Source organism: Chionomys nivalis, chromosome 20 (assembly GCF_950005125.1).
Source record: "Chionomys nivalis chromosome 20, mChiNiv1.1, whole genome shotgun sequence".
In the NCBI taxonomy this organism is placed as follows: Eukaryota; Metazoa; Chordata; class Mammalia; order Rodentia; family Cricetidae; genus Chionomys; species Chionomys nivalis.
Genome location: NC_080105.1, coordinates 17,292,125 through 17,313,805, shown reverse-complemented (window position 1 = coordinate 17,313,805; position 21,681 = coordinate 17,292,125). Strand labels below are relative to the sequence as shown.

Here is a 21,681-nt window from a genome sequence, read left to right as displayed (position 1 = left end):
GAGTGAAGTGAGAACAAGCTAACTCGCAAGGATTGGGTAGTTATCAAAAATTCAATCTCCATGATGCCTTGATATCTTATCTCTATATGAAAAACAGAATTATTTTGATTAATTGAACTTTTCATTTAATGTTTTACCTTCTATATGTCTATTTTCATAGATGATAAGTTATGTTGCCTGGTATGTGAATGATTAACACAGAGGTAATTTGAATTAGCATCTCTTATTCATTAGGCAAACTGTGGCAGTCTAGACCATGAATGTGTTGGTAATTTTATTACATTATTTGAATTCATATTATCAACCACTATATTTAGAAAGACAGTGACTCAGCTTTCAGGTACAGAGCCAACCGCTAGTTATTCTTTTGTTCTATTCATGCTATATTTTGTCCCATTCTTGACCCAGTTTGATGAACGTGAATCAACTGAAAGCCTAATCTGAAAAAGAAATGCTTCAGAAAAGGTTTTGATAGCATGGAAGATAATTTTTTGTCTTTTTATTTTGTCCGAATTCTAGTGTCATTACTGAGTAGAAACCAATTGAGAGTTGTCTTGTAATTCATGAAAGAATGCAATTGTCTCTGATTTCAAGAATGAGCATACTAATTCAAATTTTGTATTTTCCCATCTTATCTAAGAAATCTATAGATAATAAACATTTACAAATGTGATTAATCAAACTATAGCATTTAGATTATGTCAATATTCTAAATATCTTTTAAATTTAAAGGATAATGATTACTAACCTTTAGGATAAAAGTAGGATTGGTGAGTTCCCCCTTTCTTGAACAGAAAATGTAGTTCCTATTACAAGATGGGAACATTTTTAAAAAGCACCTATCAATGAATTCATGTTTTTAAACATAAAGCAAAGGAAAACCAGCCTACAAACCACAATCCCAGAGAACTTAGACAACAATGAGGACACTAAGAAAGACATACATAGAGCTAATCTACACGGGAAGTAGAAAAAGACAAGATCTCCTGAGTAAATTGGGAGCATGGAGACCTTGAGGGAGGGTTGAAATAGGGATTGGAGAGGGAGGGAGGGGAGCAAAGAAAAATGTAGAGCTCAATAAAAATCACTAATATATATAGGAACAGACCTCTTCTGATGTCCTCTGGTCATGTTCAGGCTTCCTTCTCAGACATCCATTCCCACCTTTCTTTCCTTCTCAAACACATACTTGGTGAGTTACCATCATCTCATCTTCCCGGCTTTCCTTAGTCTCTCCAGAATACTGAATTGATCTGTTTTAAAGGCATGTACTTGGAATTTGAAGTGGTTTTGTTTTGATCTCCCTTTCAACTTTGGTTATAAGATTATTCAAGAAATTTGGAGTCAGAATCTAAGCTATTAAAGAATCCTAAGAATGAGTTTGAACCTAGTCTTTTAACATTATTGTTGCTATAGCTATAGAAACAAAGCCATAAATTGTTAGCAGTGAAAAATATTGTAGAATACTGCTCACTCAACACCCCGATTATCCTATAGATTTAACAAACAACTCCTAAAATTGTTACCTTTACAAAAGAAACATTTTCTGGTACAAAATATTCCCCTTCCCATTTTTAATACCCCACAAAATACCTAAAAATAAGAGCAGTGCCTGTAGTATGTTCATTCCTATTTTTTGTGTGTGTGTCAGATAGCTTGTAAATTTTGTAAAATACGACATAATAAAAATTCTGGCAAATTATAATAGTTTATCTCCATTGATTATTAGGATATCATATTTAATTCAGTATCATTTATTTTAACATAATTATTATAGACTGGACTTGTGACCAATATTACAATGGACTCTTACTGTTTCATTCTACCTCATTTCATATGCCATAACGAATCATAGGCACATTAAGATAGTAGATGTAAGCATGTTTTGCTTGGATGTTATCGGGAATTAGCTCAATATCTATACTTATATATGAATGATGCAAAAATCTACCTAAAGTTCTATATATTGATACTTCATGTATAGTAAATGTTCTCATGAAAAGTAAAGCACATTAAATATGTGAAAAAGTTAAATGCTTTTCATAAAGTGGTGAGGAAACTGATTTCTGAGAATGTAGTAATATTTCATTTGTATTTTAATAAATAAAGCTTGCCTGAAGTTCAGAGAGTAAGCCAGCCACACTAATCAGTCTTATAGACCAGGAGCAGTGACGCACACCTTTAATCCCAGTAACCACACTAGTTTGCCATAGAAACTGGGTGGTGGTGGTGCATGCCTTTAATGCAGGCACTGGAGAGGAATATAAGATTCCTTTAAACTCTCACTCACAGTCTCATTCTGAGATTCCTAGAGGCAGGATCGCCATTTCAGACTGAGGTAGAGGTAAAAGTCAGTAGCTTGGCTGTTTTGCTTTTCTGACCTTAGGTTGAGACCAAATTTCTGTCTTTGGATTTTTATTAATTGTGCTACATGAGAAGATACCTTTTAAAAAATAAAATCTAATAAAAGTGACACAAGTTTAAAATAGGGGGAAACATATTTCTCCTGAATAACAGTAAGTCATGTATTACTAAAATGAATTTTTTTTAAATGATCAAGTTAGGGTATTGTTTCAAAAAAGGCAAGTTCATGACATTTAAGATAATTGATTTCAATTTAAACAGTGGCATGATACACATTTTTGAGAGCAGCTTCCAACTTTCATAGTCTGCATGAAGAATAATGAATGATACTTAGGAAATATAAACTATATGATTAGGATATAAATAAATGTTAGAATAGAATTAATTGGGTATAATCCTGTTAACCCTGGAAAATTTTTGTCTCACTAACAAGCTGCCCCTTGCTTTTGTGAAGAAGTGAGGTCACTAAAGTTTCTGAGGATGGTTTTACTCATATATCAGCACCACAAACTCAAATTGAAGCTTCTAGTTGAAATGTGACCTCCAGCCCTAGACCCAGATTCACACACACTCCTAAAATCACCCAGCAATAGGAACTCTTCGCGTCTTCTAAGAACCATGATTTAAGCCATAATTTCTGCTCTTTTATGATGTATCATTCTCACATATTTGCACACTCTTCTGCTATCCACGAATCTGAGGCAAATGAGTTTTAATTGCTCATCTTAGACATACTTTGCGGAGGTTTGAATAGTTAGAACAGAATGAAGACTTAATTTTGGATGCGTGTTGGTGCTTTACATTGGAAAAAGACTTACACATCTCATAATTTAGAACGTGGAAGACTTTTCTTATTAACCTATAGCAATGCAGTTTTCTAGAACAGGAAGAATCTCACTGAGTGTTGAAGATAGAATCCTCTGAAGTATGTGTGAAGCTCTGTTCCTTCAGATGATCAGAGTTCTCTCAGCATGGCCATTTCCAATCTTTGTTTTATGTTTTCATGAACACATCATATTGGTACAAGTTTGTCTGCATGTGCATGTAATCATCTGATATGTATGTGTGTGTCCACATACACAGTCATTTGGGCGCATGAGTAGTCCATCTAAATTTTGTTTTACCTGCCCAATTTCCAACACTGCAAAATTCCCACTGTTGCATTGTGTTCCAGTTTTGATGAAAGAGCCCATAGCTACTCAGTTGCTTCAAATATATACTGAGTCAAATAAAAACAATGATTATGAGCATGAAATTATTTATTGAGTTTTTAAATACTTAAAATGGATTAAAACTCTGGCAATTAAAAAGTTGAGGCTGTTAACATACCAGTTATTATTCATGCAAATGCTATCGGTAATGGGCAGTTGATAACCAATACTATATTGCGGATAGGCAAGCAAAACAAAATGTTACTAAAGTATTTATTATTTGTTACTTCTATATTTTTGAGATTATAATAGACTTACATCATTTCTCTTTTCTGTTTCCTCCCTCCCAACCCTCATATACTGTCTTTGCAAAGACTGTTGTTACATGTGTGTATTTATATATACACACATGTATTTTCATTCTTGAATATAACCTATTGAGTCTGTATAATGCTCTTAAACTTATGTTTTTGAACAGAAGAAAGACTAGAAGGCCTCAACCCAATACAAAGAACTACACGTATTTACAAAATAATACTTTTTGTGTTGTTTGCTAATTTAAAAATTACAAATATAATTTTAAAATTTTAGTGTATTCAAGAACTTTCATTTCCTAATTAGCTGAGAATTTAATGCAAATATCTAATATATTTTGACATATTTATCCCCCACTTATCTCCCATCTCCTCTGTCCTTGTCTCCCACCCTCTAATCTCCATGTTCATGTAAATAAAACCTGATGAATGCTTATGTTTCCTTTGTGCTCCTGGGTTTAAAGTCAGTCATTCACTGAAGCATGATCAGTCTAGTAATGGGCACATTCAATAAAACAAAACAAAGCCACTGACTTTTGGGTAGGACTATCAAATGGCTTCCTTCTCTTGGCAGTTTGCAGACTGTTTTCTCAAACCATAGAAACCTAACTACAGGAAAGAGGCTTTCAGACCATACCCACAAGTCCTGTATACTAAGTTTATGAGTTCTTCAGCAGTAGAAACCCAACTTCAACTGTTGAGAGGTAACAATATAGATGAGTTATATTGTTTCTGGAGTCGCTTATACTACCATGATCATTCCAAGCAAGTTTCAAATGATGTAATTCTATTTAAATCAGAGCATATTTTAGCCATGTGGTGATGGCACATGCCTATATTCCCAGAACTCTGTAGGCAGAGGCAGGCAGATCTCTGATTTTGAGGCCAGCCTGGTCTACAGAATGAGTTCCAGGATAGTTAGAAATATACAGGGAAACCATGTCTCAAAACAAAATAAAACAAAAAGCATATTTTAAAAGGATTGACTTCATTTATCAATGGCTTCTCACCTAGGGCCATGAGCTCATGAGCATCTCCTAAGGATAATGCTTGGTGTCATGGTTTTGATCTAGCTACAAAGATCCATAAATTTAAACTAACAGTATTTTTTTCCTGACTAAAAAATTACAGCCTATTATCAAGATATGGCAATATTCTACTAATGACGTCAAGATTTGCAAGATTTTTGTTTTTAACTTAGAATTTCGGGATTTTAAAGTTAGGCTACTAGTCCAACTACAAATATTTTATATACTCATTTATGTGAGGATGACCTAGAAATGAGAATTTCAGTGAACCCTTATATCCAAATGTTCTTTCCAGACTATTTAATCTATTTTGATGGTTTATTTTCACTGATAAAAATTACTTAACTACTATATATTTAAGACTTTAAGTAAAGTATCACTATCGTGCTACTGATATTTCCCATTTTATTCATGAATCTTCTTGGTTTGTATGTTACCATAATAATTTTGGTATAAGGCTATCATTTTTCAAAGATAAATATGTTACTACTTTTATTATAATCATCTAAAATTATCAATTTGAAAAGATACAGCTCATTTCCTAAAGTAATTGTGTTTTCTTAAGTATGACTGTGATATATAACAAGAATGTCTAATGCCTTCCTGATTATGTGTTTCTTTATCTGGAACTCTCTATTAGGTTGCTATCTATACACAATAATTCAACCTATCTTAACAACGCCATTAATCCTTTTTCAAATTCTCCTTTATTCATATCTCAGATATGTTTGTATAGTTCTTTATATATAACCAATATCTTTTTACATCATGACTATGTAAACATTTTTAGTAGTCTCATAGACTAATGCATGGCATGGTTTTGAAGCCTGAAACTCCATCATTCATCAATACTGTTTTTATATACATCATTGTTGATGCTGTCTTGCATCTATGAGTTTAGTCATCATAACGTGAACTTGCTTAGAGAAGTCCTAAGAACACTCAGGTTTCAGGTATTTTTGTAACTTCAGTTTTTTAGATTGCATCAGAGGTTTACCATGGAATGCAGAGCACTTGAATTGATTCTCCTCGTATGGCAATGCCTGAAAGCAAGTAGTAGATTTTAGTGAAAGAAAGTCTCCTTAGGAATTTCAGCTGACTAAATATGCTTTTCTCATTAAAAATTTTTGTAGAATAAAGGTTTATTTCTGCTTACAGTGCTGCATCACAGTCCATCATAGGAGGAACTCAGGTCAGGAAGTCAAAGCAAGAACCTGGAGGCAGGAACTGGAAAATACTGCTTACTGGCTGTTTCTCCATAGTTTGTTTGGCTTTCATTCTTATTTTTTTTAAACATTTTTTTTCCTTTTTTCGTAAGTAGATTTGTTGGGAGATAATTTTTTGGACACTGTAGAGATGTGTCTCTACTAAGGCACCTTCTGATTGGTTTAATAGAAAACTTAATACCCATTAACTGAAGAACGGAAAAGGAAAATGTGGTATATTTATAAAATGGAATACTATACAGAGGGAAACATAATGACATTTTGAGATTTGTGTGCAAATGGATGGCTCTAGAAAACACCATATTGGATTAGGCAATCCAGAACCAAAAAGATAATTATCACATGTAATTACTCATAAGTGGTTTTTAGACATAAAGCAAATTAAAAACAGCCTACAATTCACAATCCCAGAGAACCTAGAAAACAGAAAGAACACTAAGAGGGACATACATGGATCTAATCTACATGGGACGTAGAAAAAGACAAGGGATCCTGAGTAATTTGGAAGCATGGGGATCACTGGATAGGTAGAAGGGGAGGGGAGAGAAAGGGAGGGGAGCAGAGAAAAATATGCAGCTTAATAAAAACAATAAAGAAAGGCAGAGAGAGGCAGGGAGAGAGAGAGAGAAAGACAGAAACAAAGACTGAAAGAGCTGATATTGGCAGGACTTCTGAACAGAGATAGGAAAACTGGAAAGAAAGGAGGTGGGATTCAACAGAAAGATACAGAGAAAGTGCGGTGCTTGGTACTGAACAATGGCAACAAGCCGTGTGGCAGAACATAGATTAATATATACGGGATAATTTAAGTTATAAGAGTTAGTTGAGAACAAGCCTAAGGTATAGGCCAATATCTGACCCTATTGAATATTTGATCATGATATAGTAATTTTGCATTTGATAACACTTCCAATAGCTTCATAATGTATAAGACAATATTTTATGATAATTTTTATGTGTTTAAACATTTCAAAATCTTTGATGAAAGTAGAGTAATTTCATTTATTATTCAAACCCAGAGTGAATCAGTCTCCGCTAGCCCCAGCTCTGAGTACAGTTTGTGTCAATGTACTGTGATTTCCCAGAAGCCTGAAACTTGTCAGACTCAATTTGCTTATGGAAAAATATGTAATAAATTTTACCAATGCATACATTTAAATACATAGATTTTATGTGGCAATGGCTGCTTGAATTTGATTAGTTAAATTTTAAAGCCATTGATTCTTGGTTTCTATTGTGTAACCAGATTTCTACTTTAACCCTTAAATCTTTAAACATTTATGTCTGAAACAATGGCAATTAGCAATGGTTAATTTTGAACTCAAAACAGCCACCTCTGCTTGGAGCACAAGGTAATGTTCTCAAGTTAAACTGTATCTATTGATATTGCTTCAGATATTTAACACTGTTAAAAATGATTAAAACATTAGCCAAACAGAAATTTGACTAACAAAATAAATCACATGAAAAGTTAACTAACATCATTAATCATGAAAATAAAACTCAACCCCCAAATTAAACACATCAATATATTATTTAAATGGTAAATAAAATATTGATACAATAATATCAATAAATACTATTATTACTAATAATAATGTATCAATGAAGAGTCAAAGAAACTCCAAATTTAACCAAAAGTATTCATTAAAAAGAAATAGATATAATTATATACTCACCTGCTATAAATAGACCAATACTTTTGTTTGGAATTCTCCCATGTATTAAAACTATCACATACCATCAAATTAATGAAACAATAAACAACAGTTGTCATACTTCTATGCAATAGAATAGTAGTCAGCAAGGAGAAAAGTCATCACTTGAAATTTAGAAATACCTTCAATGAATTGTTAAAATAGAAGAAAGCAGGAGCTGGAAGACTGTGATCTCTAATATGCCATTTATATGGAAGGCATAGAAATAACACAGTTGTTACCAAGTCCTAGAAGGAGTAACTAAAAAACACACGAACATTGATATCAGATGGGGCTTTTGTTATTTATTTTGGTTGAGGTGATATTTATATGAATAATTGAAAAATTAATTCAATGCATACCTAGCAGAAGAGTGTGATTTGTATAAGATAATGATCAACAAATCTGATTTTAATTGGTTCACCTGACTGCTTTTAAGTTTAATTTCTGGGCTTGAATAGAGTCATGTATATTGGCTGGATGTAACATTGAATGGAGCCTCCAAGGCCTATACATTAGACCTCAGTTTATATAAACGGAGACTGCTTGTTCATTTCCAAGATGCTCAGAAACAAATAATCACACCAAAACTTTATTAATTACAGCACTGTTTAGCCAATAGTTTAGGCATATTTCTAGCTAGTCTTAATCTTAAATTAACATATTACTTTTAATCTGTGTATTACCATGATTCTGTGGCTTACTGATAAAGTTCTGGTGTCTTTCTCCTTCCAGTTTCATGGAGTCTGCCTGGTGCTTCTTTCTCCCTGCATTCAGTTTTGTTTTCCTATCTAGCTCTGTTCTGCCCTGCCATAGGCCAAAACAGCTTCTTTATTAACCAATGATAAGAAAACATTTACAGTATACAGAGTGGAATCCTACATCATCTCTCCTTTTCTATCTAAATAAAAAGAAAGGTTTAACTTTAACATAGTAAAATTACATATAACAAAATAGGTATCAAGCAAGAATTACAGTTATAAATTCACTTTCTACCTTTGATTGAGGCTGCTCAAAGTAGAGATGGCTCTTCTTATCTAATTCACCCAAGTCTAGACACTCCTCCATAGATAGACAAGTCTGTAACATGCAGGAGCCAGGCCTGCCTGTTGAGGTTTTTATTCCACCCGGTACCCCACAACTGTTTAGCTCCAAAGAAAATCACACATAGTTCTCCATAAATTATAAGCTTATTGGCCCATTAGCTCTAGCCTCTCACTGGCTAACTCTCACATCTTGATTAACCCATTTTTCTGATCTATGTTAGCCATGTGGCTCAGTGCCTTTTTCAGTGAGGCAGATCACATCCTGCTGCTTCTGTGGTTTGGGCAGGAGTGGAAGGAATCAACTTCCTCCTTCCCAGAATTCTCCTGTTCTCATTACATCATTTCTACTTCCTGTCTGGATTTCCCACCTATATTTCCTGCCTGGCCAATCAGCGTTTATTTATAACATGATTGACAGAATACAGACAATTCTCCTGCACCAGTGTCCTCTTGTAAAGTTGATCTTTAAAGATCTTATAAAATTGACAACCATTACTTTCACTTCTGCACAAGTTAAATATTTGTGTTCTCTCTTTGCTTTCCCTTGTGTGGATTGTTGAATACCTCACCAAACATCATACACATGCAAGATGAATGCTACAGCATGGTGTATAGAAACATAAATGGTAACTTGCTACAAAATATAGGTAGTCTCATTACAAGTGTATACTTGAAAAGTATGTGATTGATAAATCATTGCCAATTCAATGATCAAATGTTTATTAGTAAATTGTTTTGTATGTGACATTTTATTGGGAAGTACAAATAAAAAAATAAGTTAAAGAAAAACAAGTTACAGATCTTAAGGAGCTTAAAACAAATACAGTAAACTGACCATGGATAGTTGAATGATATGGTGGATAACTAAGGGCAAGGAACAAATATAAGCTAAATAAATGCTTATCTGGTGCTGGAAAGATGATTTATTTGTAAATATTTTGAAATAAATAATATTGTCATTTTAGAAATGAACCTTTGCAAGCAACATAAATAAAAAGTAAAGTTCATCACATTGCCAGATCAAGAAATATACTGACAATGTGGTTCCTTGCATATTCAGATAATTATAACCTATTTTTCTTCAAACCTTTTAACATCAACCAAAAATATCTAAGTGTACTAGAAACACAAACTTCCTAGATTCTGAAACTTAATAATCTTTCCAGGTTTCAAACATACAAACTAATACTTTCTTTTCCTTACTTGAAGTGACCTTGATTAACACCCACACTTTCTATTAAATGGTCACCCATGGGGACATGCATTTCCTACTAGCTGAAAATTGCCAGGTAACATCACAAAATAATCGGATTTCTAAACTGAAAGTATAGTGTAGAAATTTAGGTTTAAATGCCCTGCAGCTAAAAAACTAAGTTCTAAGAACTTGGTGTTATAATTTCTAGTCAAGAAATATGAGAAAAGAAAAGAAAGAAGTTGTATAAATGTCTATAATGTCCTTTGTTATTGGCATCTACATGAAATTAATATTTATACATGTTATTAATAGCTTTTTCATAATTCACCCACCTTCAGCATTCTCCTGAAATACAAAAGCCAGGTTGAATAAAGCATTTCAAATAGACATTTTGTAAGCCAAATTCCAAAGCTAATCCTGCTCTAACATAAGAATGGAATGAAGCTGAAATGAAAGGCTATGTTTGGTTGTCTAAATGAATGGTAAATGGTACTTCCTAGACCTGACAGTCGGTACACAAAGGCATACCTATACACAGGCCATCTTGTACATTGAGGTATTTGGGAAATGAAACACCACTGTGCCTTGTCCAACAACTACTAGTCTACTTGTGATCAAACAATTTCGGTTCATTTCCTATTTTAGCAAAGGAGAACATACAGCATGAAGAAGCATCCCAGGGAGATGGAGTAACACATTTCCAAACTTAGTATTCAGAGTTTAGTTGGGTAACTTTAGACAAAGTCAAGAAGTACAGAACTTCAGTGCTTTGGGTGTGTGCAGAAATCATTACAGAAAAACATAGCCAATCAAAATACAAAGTTGGAGAGGCCAGAACCAAAGAATACATCTGCAAAACAACTCCCACACCTGAGGCTCAGGGAACATGTGAAAGAAGAATAGAAACAGTCAAGTTTGGAAACATATTAGAAATAGGGTGTGTCTGAAAATGTCTGTCGTACATGCATGCAATGAGCAAAACTTCTATTGGCAGGTTGACTGCTTCACCCAGATAGAAGATGTGATTGCACCCATCATCATAAGGAGTTTTAAACTGTTTGCTGCTTTGTTATCTCCCTAAAGCTTTTTATCTTTATAGCACATATGGCTTCACAACTTGAAACTAGTAAACACAGTTCTGATCTAATTTAATACTAACATTACAGTTACATTTTAAATATCATATCAGGAGGTCTATAAACAACTAGGATAGTATGTGGAGTAGCTTGGCAATGCTGAAAATGCATTACAGTTGCCAGCATCATAAAATTCCATTGGCTTTTGCTTAGAAGTGTTAGGTATTGAATTTGTCTTCCCCTGGACTGTAATTAAAAACATTTTGAACTGCTTACAAGATTCAATTGACTGACAATATTAATCACACATTCAGAAAGAAATCATCCATTACATTTGATTTTTTCTCATGTGTTCTTGGCAGCTAATCACTGCTTAAAACTCAGGAAATGGCCCTTTTCATCATGCCCCATGCCCACTTATTTCCTTGGTATATTTAATCTTTAAAGATTTTTTCCCCCTCATTGCTTCAGATCTTTATTCTAAATGTCTATAGACATGGAAGAAAACCAAGAAACAATATTTTTTTTTTTTTTTATCAAGAGGAACAGTTTTTCCAGATAATTAAATCCAGGAATGTTCCGAGAAAACACAGCGAGGAACATAAATTAGGTTCTATCAAGGGATATAGGTCGTTCCTCATGAATGGATACTGACAAAACAATTTTGTGGAGAGCTTTGAAAAGTCATTAATAGTTTTGAAAGTTTTGAAAGCTAGCACATTTTGCAGAGGAAGACAGCAAGTTTTACTTTCACGTTCTAAAGATGTACTTCAAATATTCACAGATATTTCTCTGACAGCATTTTTAAAACATATGTAAGATTTCTGTACAGACACTTTTATGAATGCAAGGGGACGCTTTTTCTTTTAATCGCATTCACAAAGATATCAATTCAAGAAGCAAAGAATGAAATGTAAATATCAAAATAGAATAAATTTAGAAGACCAAGAGATCTGAAATTTTCTAGGAACTCCCCGTTATTCAAGACCATTATATAGAACTATACAGCATCCACAAAAGTATGGACAGATTCTACACTCTGGAAAGATGAAGACCTTTTCCATTTTACTTGATTACTTTACATTTTACTTATATTTGGAGTATTTTAAATAATCAGTACTTGTTAATTAAGTAAATGAGCAATAGTAATTTAGGGAGAACTCTCCAATTGGCTTGCATAACAATATGCTACCTATACTTGATAATTACCTAACAAAATTAAAACAGGAAGTTGAAACAGTAAAATGATTGCCAGTATATATTCCAAAAACAGCATAGATTTTTTTTTGTGGAAGTCTAGACGCTGATATTCCAAGCATGTAAAATGAAATTATGCCACATCATCTATAAGGTGAGGTAAAGGGAGACACTGCAGTTACAAATAAATGCAATATTTATAGTGCTTCAAATGTAGAAAACAGAATATCAGAACTTGTGGATGTTAATAATATCCTGTGCTAGGGTAATGCTCTTGAGTTATATATTATAACTTTGGGATTACATCTCTACACTAATAGGTTATGTTTCTAGATACCTTGAAACTCACACTTGTGTTGATTCTGGGAATAAAAGGAGAACATGTCTTACAAGACAGGAGTCCAGTTGTAATGCTTTATTATGCATCTCTGCCTAAGTGCTTTATCTTGTTATTGCCACCCATCCTGCCCATGCTTATTCAGACTCAATGCTGCCGATCACTTCTATTTGTGGTAGTGACTCTCACATGCATAGTAACACACGAAACAACATGACTCTGAACTATCTGCAGTTGCCAGACTTCTCTTTGTTTTCATTAATTTCTTTTCTTTGCAAGTGTTTTTCCACAACATATGAATGCTTGACATTTCTCACTTCATGGTTCCTATGAGATATAATGTGAACTTTTTCATATTGGACTGAAGACGGTTCAATGCTGGGTGTGAAATCATTATGAGTCAAAAAGTAAAAAAAAAAATGATAATATTTAAAAGTTCTGTTCATATGAGCTACTAGACTCAATTAGATAAGAATTTCTTTTGCATATCCTTATGAGGCTCATTTCTGCTGTTTTCACTTAGGATATAGCTTATGTGTGTGTGGGGGTGAGTATGTGTGTGTGTGACAGTGCAGGTGCATGCTTGCACTTGTGTAGACCTATTTCTTGGAAAGAGCAAGAAGAAATTGTGGTATTTACATCTGAAAAAAAATATGCTGGCATTTGCATAGATAATATTTTGATTTTCAAAACTGAACCTTCTCAGTTAAAGTAAGAATACTGTTTTAAATAATGAAATAAACTAAAAGTTAGACAGGTAACACTGTTTGAAGCACTTATTTTATTTACTATGAAAATGAAACCTCGGAGTTTCATCCATATTGCTTCTTGTTGAATATTTTTTTCATAATTCACATATTTTAGTCCAAATTTCCATTCAAAATATTTTACGATTTCTTTTTTGGTTTTAGGTTTTCTTTTATATTATTTATGTTTGGACTTATTATAAGTATGGTATATTTATCTTTACTCTATTGTTTTTAAAATAATAAAAGACACAAAATTAAACTATTAAAATGTAATATTAGAGTTAAATATTTTGAATTTGAAGATGTTGGCATCTATAGTAGTTAACTGTTTTATCATTCGTATACTGTTTTATACTGATGAATTCAGAAGAGTCTTGCATGAATGTGTAAGTTTAATTAACTAGTAAACACCTCTATAAATAGATGTCTATTACTGTGTTAAAGTTTTATTTATTCTACAGATTTATTATGGCAATAGAGGCTATTTATAGACTCACAGGCTACCATTTTATATTCATTTATATTGTGTGTAATTTACAAATCATTTAAAGTATTCTATTGTGTGTAGTTTGTTATAATTAGAGCTATAAAAATGAACTACATCATATATTACCTATGTTATAAAATTTACAGTGGTGTATTTTTATTTTTTGAGCAGTTTAATATCCACAGCAACCCTAGACCAGGTACAGATTTTCTGAACATTTCCTGTACTCCTGTACACAATCTCCTCTAACATCTCTGTACATATTTGCTTCAACTGATGAAGCTATAATGATGCAGCTTTATGGTCTAAAATTTATAATTTACATCAAGGTCACTTTATATACTATTCATTTTTGGGGCATGAAGATATACGCTGACTGGATTTATGATTATATTGTGTCTCACAATGGCTTTCTAGCCCTTATATCTCATGGTCCTCATGTACTGTTCATTCTTTCCTATCTTCTAAACCTCTGGGAATCATTCCTGTTTTATTGCCTCAAAGTTTAACTACTTTTTCAAATATGGAATACTTGGAGTCATACAATATGTGACTTTTTTTACTTAATAAAATTTATTTATTTATTGAATTATTTTTTTCTACTGATGACCAATTTCTTGAGTTCTTTGTATGTTTTGAAGATCAACCCTCTGTCTGATGTGGGGTTAGTGAAGATCTTTTTCAATTCTGTAGGGTGCCATTTTTTTATTGTTGACCATGTCCTTTGCTTTACAGAAGCTTCTCAGTTTCAGGAGATCCCATTTATTAATTGTTTCTCTCAGTGTCTGAGCTACTGGGGTATAGACCTGAACAGAGAACTCTCAACAGAAAAATATAAAATGACTAAAATACACTTAAGGTAATGTTCAACATCCTTAGCCATCAGAAAAAAAAATGTAAATCAAAACAATTCTGAAAATCGACCTTACACCTCTAAGAATGGCCAAGATCAAAAACACTGATGACAACTTATGATGGAGAGAATGTGGGGCAAAGGGAACACTCCTCTATTGCTGTTGGGAGTGAAAACTGGCCCAGCCTCTTTGGATGTCAGTGTGATGATTTTTCAGAAAATTAGGTAACGACCTTCCTCAAGATCCAGCAATACCATTTTTGGGTATATACCCAAAGAATGCTCAATCGAACCACAAGGACATGTGCTCTACTATGTTCATAGCAGCGTAGTTTGTCACAGCCAGAACACGGATACAACCTAATTGCCCCTTGACTAAAATATGGATTAGGAAAGGGTGGTACATTTACACAAGGGAGTAATACATAGCAGAAAAAAATGACATCTTGAAATTTGAAGGCTGTAACATAAAGGGGGCCTGTTTGTTGGGGGTTTCTGTCCTGCCTAGTACCCCCAGCTGTTTAGCCTCAAAGAAAATCACACAGAGATGTCTATAAGTCTATAAGTTATAAAGCTGATTGGCCCTTTAGGTCAGGCTACTTATTAGTTCTTGTAGCTTATATTAACCCATTATTCTGATGTATGTTAGCCATGTGGCTCGGTACCTTTTTCAGATGGCAGATCATATCCTGTTCCTTCCGTGGAGTGGTAGGAATCAATTTCCTCCTTCCCAGAGTTCTCCTGTTCTCATTGCATCATTTTTACTACCTGTCTGGTTTTCCCGCCTATACTTTCTTCCTGGTCAATCAGCGTTTATTTAAAACATGATTGACAGAAGAAGGCAAATGGATGGATCTAAAAAATACCATATTGAGTGAGGTAAATCAGACCCAGAACGATAAATATCAGATCTACTCATTCATAAATGGTTTTCAGACATAAAAAAAGCAGTAACCTGTTCTAACTATATGAGACATATGAAATATTGAAGGAAATTGCACAGTAAAACTCACCTGTGGTTGCTATGTGTTATCTAGTAGGAAAGTCTTCTGGGATCTTGGTAGATAAGGCCACTGATGGTTTCATATAAAATGTATTTCTATGTATTAAGAGCTGATACTAAGGTGTGAGGTGGGCTAGGAGACTGGTGCTGGGAAAGTACACAGGAGGGAAGAAAGCATAGTACTCCGCCAGTTTCTGCGTTGTCCCCTAGAAACGTGGACGGAGTAAACAGAGGCAATAGCATGTCTACTATGGATCTGGGGAAGTGAGGGGGGATTGGAATTGGAGGGCTGTAAAGAAAGATCTACAGTTAGCCTGTCCATTCCACGGATGAAGCGTCCAATGGTCTACCAGGAAATATTTCCTGGGTTTGGAAGCTGGAATAGAGCAATGAGTTGGAGAAGGGGAGTTTGATGAGGAAGATCTGTGTGACACACTGAGTAGAGAGGCAGTGAGCGAAGAGGGCAGTCAGCTGCAGCAGGCAGTCTAAAGCAGACACGGGGATGAGGCTGGGGGATTGGATTTGGCACAGTGGAAGGAGAGGAAAATATTTGCAGTTAGCCTCTCTGCTTCTTTGGCTTAAGTAGCCAACTTGATCTTAATGGATGATATTTAGAAGTATTTTCTGTTAAAACATATTTACTGATATTTATTATCCTCTTCTGTAATAAAATTACAATTTACAATCACGGAGTGTAGGTTCATTTTACTAAAGCAAAGCATAAAGTAAATAAACAAACCATAGAAACTGCAAGTTGTTACAGCCTTTAAGTTCCCAAGCAGATGTACCAGATTTTAAAAGAGTGGATGGGACCCTTGTCCTATCAATTTTGTAAGCAATAACAGGCCTGTTTAACTGGATATAGTTTTAATGCTGACCTGAACTACATGTGGAAAAAAAAAAACTAAAATCCATTCATGGAGGAATTTTAGGATGTAGGATTGCAAAATAAATAAAACAAGAATAGAGACTGATTATCATTTGGCACCTATCTTTGATGCAATTGAATCATGAATTTTATATGCTAAGATAAGATAAACCTAAATATATTCCTTATATAATCAGTGGAATTCTTACCTTGATTTGCAAAGATTTCCAGACACAGTTGAAGAGTTGTTCTACCAGCACAGCGTTTTTCTTACAATTTATTTTATTTATATATTTAATTCCTGGTGAGCCAGTAAGTATAAAATATTCTTAAAAATAAAATGCTCATGGAAGAGTTATAAATGAGTTCTTTCAGAATTCTAGGATTCCACCGGGAAAAAATGGTTGCTACTTGTTCAATAAATGTGACACCTGGGACCCTTAAACAGATAATTTGTTTCACAGGAATAATTCTTTTGCCTTCAAACAAACTTTTTCTTACACTTACAACATTCCTGTGGCCAAATTTGTTAAGATTTCTACAGACAGACATTTGCTGTTTAGTGAAATTTATGAACTGAGTTATTAAGATAGCCATACTTCCCATAATAAAACCTGAGATGAGGAGAGCAATGTGACAACATAGAACACATTTTAAAACAATACATTTCCACTTTTACATTTTTGGCTATCATAAGTGGTGAATGTGCCACAATTATTCTAAGGTGGAAAGCTACATCAAATGATGTGCTAGATTGAAGAGGAAAACCTAAAGCTGTGAAAGAGAGACTTTAGAAGATTTAAATACACATCATAAAAACAGACTTATGGAAATTGCAGTCCATTTTATCAGAAGATGTCACTTAACCTCATATAAATATATGTACATATATATATATACACACATGTATATATATATATGTGTGTGTGTATTCATATAAAAGAATTAACAATTTGGCAATATGCATATTAGGTTATTTTTTATTGCTGTGGTTCTGAATATTTGAATACAGTTTGTAATGATTGTAGAAGGTTTAAAGATGACTGCTTCCTGATATTTTTAATATTTACTCCAAATATAAGCAGTTTGCTTATTTACTCCTTAGGAATATATAGGAGCTTTTAATGTAGTATCTCTATCTCTGTCATTTCCTTGAAGAGGAAGCCAAAAGCTCTCTCTCTGCCTCATTGTTTCCATGATTATTTCCTCCTTGGGTGGAATTTGAGACCAGAACCCATTTTACTTCTTCCTGGATAATAGGAGTTGAACTGAAGTGATGGTGACAAGACCAAGTAGAGAAGAGTCACTTAATGCTGAGAAATTAAACAACAAAAATGTTTGGAGTCAAAGAATGGATTACAAAAACACAGGAAGATAAAGTAAGTTAGTGGATAAGCTAGAAAGTTCAATAGAATTGTGAATACAGTTGACTTGGTGACAAGACCAAGTAGAGAAGAGTCACTTAATGCTGAGAAATTAAACAACAAAAATGTTTGGGGTCAAAGAATGGATTACAAAAACACAGGAAGATAAAGTAAGTTAGTGGATAAGCTAGAAAGTTCAATAGAATTGTGAATACAGTTGACTTGAAACGTTTTCTAGCCTTGTAATTAGGTGGTTGCTCAGTCTATGCCCTGACATTCTTTTTCAACATAGAATATTCAAAATTTAAGATCGATATTACTATTCTGCATCAAATACTTAGTGGGAGACTGATGTAAGGATTTACTTGGTGTTAAGATTTAACTTGATCAGCTGAATACTTTGAAGGCTGTGTGTCAGTGTTTATGAAGACATACTGTCATCATCAACTCCCGAGTCCAATAAGAAAACTTCTAAATTGTTTTGATTTATACCTAATGGTATGGGATGAGGGCTTCCAGCATTTCTTGTAGTAAACAGCCCCCAACACAGTGACTTAATAACCTTCTTAAAAAAAAATCTCTCATAACTCCATGGACCGACTATAAGCAATTAGTTATTTCTCACTTTGAGTTTCTATACTAGCAACAGTAAAATGAGTACTGAGCTTGGATCATTAAGTATTTACCATGGCTATTTCATGGGACTGACAGGTGATCAATATGTCATTTGGACACTCAGTAGAAGGTATAGACTAAAAGTTTCTCCAGTATAACTGGACATCTGTGTTGGTGGAAAGATGGACTTATTTCATAATATAGGTTTAGAACTCTTGAGTATATTCCATCATGTTTTATTTATTTTTTTAAAGTGGAAGTTGATTTTATTAAATAGAAGCCAAACTTGACATTTCAATGATTTAAAAATATTTTATCAAATAAAGATTATGCTATACATTTCTCAAATAAATGAGTATTACTGGCATAGATATTGTACATTGTCTTTTGGTTATTAAGATGCCCTATACCAAATACCTGAAATTCAGAACACATGAATTTTCCAGGCTGAAGAGATCACTAAACAGTTAAAAGCACTGACTGCTTTTCCAGAGGACCTAGGTTTAATTCTCAGTAGTAGCATGGCAACTCACAGCCATCCGTCCATTTCCAGGGGCTCAAGTGCCCTTTCTGGTCTCTGAGGACAGTAAGCACACACATGCTTGATATAAATGCAGGAAACACACACACACACACACACACACACACACACACACACACACACACATAATTTTCTAAATTTAAAAGGGAATTTTCTAAGACGTTTCTGCCTACTGGCATGCCCCATTGATGATCTCCTCCCTAGAAAAAAGCACAGGGGTTTGTTTTCACTAAAGTTTTTGTTGGGGGACAGGGTAGAACTTGTACATGCATGTGAATGTAGTAATCAAGGATCTGTCAGTCTCAGGTACCTCTTCGCAAAGGCTATCCACAGTATTTTGGTTTTGTTTCTGTATTTCAACACAGAGTATCTACCTGGCTTGGAATTTGCCAAATAGGTGAGGCTGGCTGGCAATAGAACTACCCCCACCCCCAGGGATCAGTCTGTCTCTGCTTTTTTTGCTAGCGTATCCAATATCTTAACATCGGGCTTGGGGATTGAACTCAGGTCTGCATGATTGAACAGCAAGCATTTTACTGACAGAATCTTCTCTACAGCCTTGATCAAGGTTTCCTGAGGACAAACATCCAATTTCACCCCACTTAACTCTATCAATTACACTATATAAAATAAGTTTAAAACCATCATGTTTTATTTTTAAGCAACTCATGAAACCCCCAATTTTACTTCAAATGAGAGGATGAAACTCATTTTTTATTAAGAATTACAAGATAAATATCCAAGGTAGAATCTACTTAGTATAATCATCTTTGAAGTTTATCTACTCATACATCCCAGGAGCTTCACTTTCGTCAATTATAAAAACAAAAAGTCTGATAAGACTTCCAAAACCTGGAGATCTTATGTTTGCCTAATCTTTCATGTGTTGATTGTTTTCTTGATACTTACAACTAGTTCTTTGACTATTCAATTCCTTGTCAGGTGTGTATCTGACAAAGAATCTCCTTTATTTGCAAGATATCTGTTCTTCACTCTGTTGCTTTACCATTCCTTTGCTGTAAGAAGGCTTTCAATTTTTCTAAATGCAATGTGTCACTCATTGACATTATTTTCTGAGACACAGGATCAATTTTAGATCAATTAGCTATACCAGTATCTCTATAGCATGTTCCCTAACTTTGCCACTAGCATTTCATCCTTTCTTCCTTTCTTTTTTTTAAGCAATCTGGGTGTGAGATTTATTATTGAGTATTATTTTGTAGTGTACAGCACTGTGGAAGTTCTCAGGAACACAGGCTTCACCACTTGTCCAGGAAAGCACAAATGGGGATATTTTTTACAGCCATCAGGAATGAGCTGCTTCTCAGAGATCATGTTTTCAAATTTACATACATTTGAACTGGTGAAGCCCCACTTCTTTGAGATGTGGATATTCTGGAGGCCTGGGAACTTGAACTTGACTCTATACAAAACCTCAATTACATGTCCTTTTCTACAGGTTGGTCAGGATGAGCATGGTGACCTGGACCATGTAAACCCTCAATACTGAGCCCTGGTGTTTCCCAAAAGCACCATGTATCCTTGACTGGATCCTAAATTTGGCAAAGCATTGCAATTAGAGACTTGAATAATGGCCAAAAAATTGTTTTCAAGGTCCCTTAGAACAACTAGAAAACAGTCTGCACACACTACCAAAAAGGTTGATGTTTACAATCATTCTACACTGGTTCCCTGTAGGGAAGAGAACTTGGTCAGCTTAATTGGCTACAAATACAGTTTCATTTTTATGTTGAGGTCTTTTATCCATTTTGTGTTTACTTTTGTCCTGGGGGATAAGAGTATAGTTTCATTCATCTAAATATAGATATTTTCAGTTTTCTTTGTACCATTGCTGAAGACCCCATTTTTCCTCAAATGTTTATTTTTATCCTGTTTGTCAAAAGTCAGGTGGATGAAGTTACAAGGCTATGAATCTGGGTCATTCATTTTATTACATTAGTCTGTGTGTCAGTTTTTATGCTAGTAAAATGCTATTTTTATTTGAGCTGTACTATAGTTAAGCATCATTCATTTGGGGGAGGTTGTGTTGGATAATCTAGGTATTTTGTGTTTCTGTGCAGATTTCTATGTTTTTTTTTGTCTGTTACAAATTATATTGAGTTTTGAGTGTGTTTGTATTTTTAATATAAATGAAGCAGTGTGGGCACAAATAAAACAGCTGATGTTCACACACAAACTTCTCCTTGTGACATACTTAATCTGCATAATGCCAGGTTATAATCAGTTATAAAGGCAAACTCCTTTTATTATTATGACTGGTGTTGTTGCCTCCCTTCCAAAACTTCCTAGTGTATTTATAAGAAAACAGAAAAATTTTCAGACATTAATTAGCATATTTGTTATAAACAGTGTAAAAGCACAGCTTAGATACAGGCAAACCTAAATGATGAGAAATTCATACAAAATTGTATGTCTACCACAATATGTTTTCAAAATCATAACTGTGTAACATATCTTAATAATATGAAATATTTATTAAAAATAACTTTACTGATAGCACTTCTCTATTATATATTTTGTTTCAATATACTTTTCATGTATCCCAGTAA

The 21,681-nt window shown here is 33.9% G+C and overlaps 1 protein-coding gene and 1 non-coding gene across 5 annotated transcripts in view; one reads left to right on the top strand and one right to left on the bottom strand.

Moving 5' to 3' along the window:
* Nucleotides 1-21,681, top strand: part of Spock3 (SPARC (osteonectin), cwcv and kazal like domains proteoglycan 3) — a 355,207-nt gene that overhangs the window by 116,078 nt on the left and 217,448 nt on the right. The gene's annotated exons all lie outside the window — the stretch shown is intronic.
* Nucleotides 20,713-20,842, bottom strand: LOC130863275 (small nucleolar RNA SNORA70). The gene has a single exon (XR_009055704.1). It is a non-coding gene; the product is annotated as a small nucleolar RNA SNORA70 (small nucleolar RNA).